This window comes from Mandrillus leucophaeus, unplaced genomic scaffold (genome assembly GCF_000951045.1).
Source record: "Mandrillus leucophaeus isolate KB7577 unplaced genomic scaffold, Mleu.le_1.0 Scaffold1251, whole genome shotgun sequence".
In the NCBI taxonomy this organism is placed as follows: Eukaryota; Metazoa; Chordata; class Mammalia; order Primates; family Cercopithecidae; genus Mandrillus; species Mandrillus leucophaeus.
The window spans coordinates 73,111-76,438 of record NW_012100888.1 but is presented as its reverse complement, the minus strand read 5'-3'; the positions used below and the strand labels follow the sequence as shown (position 1 = coordinate 76,438).

The 3,328-nt window shown below is 38.3% G+C and overlaps 1 pseudogene across 1 annotated transcript; it reads right to left on the bottom strand.

Moving 5' to 3' along the window:
- Positions 1–624: 624 nt before the first annotated feature.
- LOC105533477 lies at positions 625–1,402 on the bottom strand (annotated as a pseudogene). The gene has a single exon (XR_001005122.1). The product of XR_001005122.1 is annotated as a motile sperm domain-containing protein 1 pseudogene (transcript).
- Positions 1,403–3,328: the final 1,926 nt, after the last annotated feature.

Sequence of the window (3,328 nt, the reverse complement as noted above, 5' to 3'; positions counted from 1 at the left end):
CCCTATGATTCTTGGTGTCTGGACTACAACCCATTCTGTAATTCACAAAATTAATATGTCCTGTCTTCTGTGAGACCCTAGGATAAGCATGATCCCTTAGTACTTTATGCTTTGTTCCCCTCTACACATAAATGGTAAAACACTTACTTTTAGAAACACCATGGCAACCGCTTATAATGATAGAGGGTAAGGTATGATTAACATAATAACGCTGACGTTTGTAGCTAGGGAATAAATGTCATTTTAGTTTTAGGCCGGTCACTTTGTTCTTTTAGTCCTGTAACTTTGAAGCATACATGACCCCTAGCAATCAAAATGAACTGGAAAAAAAAGGTGAGCAAATAACAAATGTTTTAAAGTCTCTTGCACAACAGGTATAGGTATAAAAAGAATTTCTTCAAATAATTTCCTAGGTGTCACTCAGAAGCATCTTTGCTGTCTGTAAAATAATGTTCTGCAGTCCTTCAAATTAAATTATAATTTAAAATATATATTATACATCTGCAATTACTTGAAATCATTCAATAGTTTGTAGCATCTTAATGGAGTGAAACAGAGATAAAAGGCAGTCCACATTCATATTTTCAAGATAGATTTACTTCAGAAGTCAACTGAAATCCTTGCTCATGTTCTAAGTATGGCCATTGTGATAAGACCTAAGATATAAGCAGCCACTAATTTTTGATTCACACTTAAGTGGAGGTAGAGAGGCACCAGCGATTCCACATCCCCCATTGTAGGCAGCATCAGGGCTGCAATGCACACCACTCCCAGGAAGACAGTTAGTAAACTAGGTTCTGAGGAGACAGCTCTGTTTTCTGGTTGAAACGACTGTTCAAAAAATAAACTTTCAGTTAAATGTTCCTTTATTCTTTTTTCCTCTTCTTCCTTTTGTTGTTCTTTTGCTGATGGGAGAAGAGTAGCAACAACCTCTTTTCTTCCCAAAGCCTTCCTCTGGCTTTGCTCAGAAACTTGAAGACGGAATTTGTCTATTACACCATAGTGACAGGATCGAACATCTCTATGACGAATCACAATATCCACACAACACTGAGGCTTTACTGCACCTGCAGCATCAACGACAACATACTTATTTGGAGTAGTACACAAAACTTTGAACTTTAAGGCAAACTCATAGGGATTGTACAGTGTCAACACTTGCTTATGTGTTGACTGATCATCTGCATAAAATATGAGCTCCGTGGGGGACACGAAAACAGAAAGATTTCCTTCCACTAACTCTGGCTGTCTTTTTTGTTGATGCATTGGCACCGAATCCCCCTTGCTGCAGTTTCTGTTTTTACAGTCTCAAATCTATTTTGGACTTTTCTTAGATTCAGTTAAAAACTCCAAAGCATTTTGGCAATCTCGGCAACACCAGCTTCCTCGGAAAAAAGCCGAGATTTCTTAAAGAACTAAAAGTAGTAGATCTACCATTCAGTGAAGCGATCCCACTACTGCGTATCTACCCAAAGAAAAAGAATTAATTATATCAAAAATACACTTGTATGCATATGTTTATTGTAGCAAAATTCACAACTGCAAAACTATGGAACCAATCTGAATGTCCATCCACCAATGAGTGGATCAAGAAAATGTAGTAGGCTAGGTGCAGTGGCTCATATCTGTAATCCCAGAACTTTTGAAGGGCAAGGTGGGAGGATCACTTGAATCCAGGAGTTCAAGACTAGCCTAGGCAACATAGTGAGACCTCATTTCTACTAAAATTCCAAAAAAAAAAAATTAGCCAGGTGTGAGGCGCATGCTACTCTGGGGGCTGAGGCAGGATGATCACTTTATGGGGGATAGTGGCTGCAGTGAGGCCTGATCATGCCACAGCACTCCAGCCTGGGCAAGAGTGAGACCCTGTCTCAAAAAAAAAATGTGTTACATATACAACACCATGGAATACTACTCAGCCATAAAAAAGAATGAAATAATGTCTGTTGCAGCAACTTGAATGGAGCCAGAGGCCATTATTCTAAGTGAAATAACTCAGGAATAGAAAACCCAAAACTGTATGTTCTCAGTTATAAGTGGGAGCTAAGCTATGGGTATGCAAAGGCATACACAGTGGAATAATGGACTTTGGAGACTCAGAAGGGGAAAGGTGGAAGGGGAGTAAGGGATTTAAAAAAACTACATATTCAGTACAATGTACACTACTCAAATGATGGGTTTACTAAAATCTCAGACTTCAACACTATACAATTTATCCATGTAACCAGCAATGACTTGTACACCAAAATATATTCAAACTAAAAAAAAAAATTTTTTTTTTTAAACATAGTCTGTAAAATAATGTGACTTATGGGGAACACCTGTTTTCTTTCTGGTGGTCTGTTTTGGTAACTGGAGTCAACCATGCAGGCACTGTGTGCCTATGTGACCAAACCCCACTAAAAAAACTTGAATATTAGGCTAAAATGAGCTCTCAGGTAAACCACACTTCACACATGTTCCTACAAATTGTAGATAGAGGAATTAAATGAATCCTATACAATTCCACTGGAAAAGTACTCTTGGAAGTTTGCACCTGCCTGGTTTCCTCCAGACTGTGCCACATTTGCCTATTCCCTGTGCTGATATTGCCTTGCATCTTTTTGCTGTAATAAGCTATAACCATGAATATAATGACTTCTGGGTACTATGAGTCCTAGAGTTGGTCTTGGGGATCTCCAAAACAGGTACAACAGAAAATAATCTAAATAACATAAAACAAGGCAGTAATGGAAATAAAAGACATATAGAAAACAAATAGCAAAATGGCAGATTTAAATCCTACGTAGTCAGTAATTATATTAAGTACAAATGGAAGAATAACAGCAGATTTCTCATCAAAGAAATCCAATAAAGACAGTGAAGAAACATTTTTAAAGTACTGAAAGAAAAAATGCTGCCAACCTAGGATTCTGTAACAGTGAAATGTCTTTCAAAAGTATAGGTGAACTTTTGCAACTTTTCAGACACACAAAAGCTGAAATAATTCATTACTGGGAGATGTGCACTACAAGAAATAGGAAGTCCTTCAGGTATAAGAAAAATAATACCTAATGGAAATCTAAATCTACACAAACAGAAAACACCAAAAGTGGTAAATATGTAGGTAAATAAAAAAGAGCTTTTGAGATCTAGCAAGATGACTCAATAGGAACAGCTCTGGTCTGCAGCTCCCAGTGAGTACAACACAGAAGGTGGGTGATTTCTGCATTTCCAACTGAGGTATCTGGTTCATCTCATTGGGACTGATTAGACAGTGGGTACAGCCCACGGAGGGCAAGCAGAGGCAGGGTGGAGCGCTGCTTCACCTGGGAAGTGCAAGGGGCCA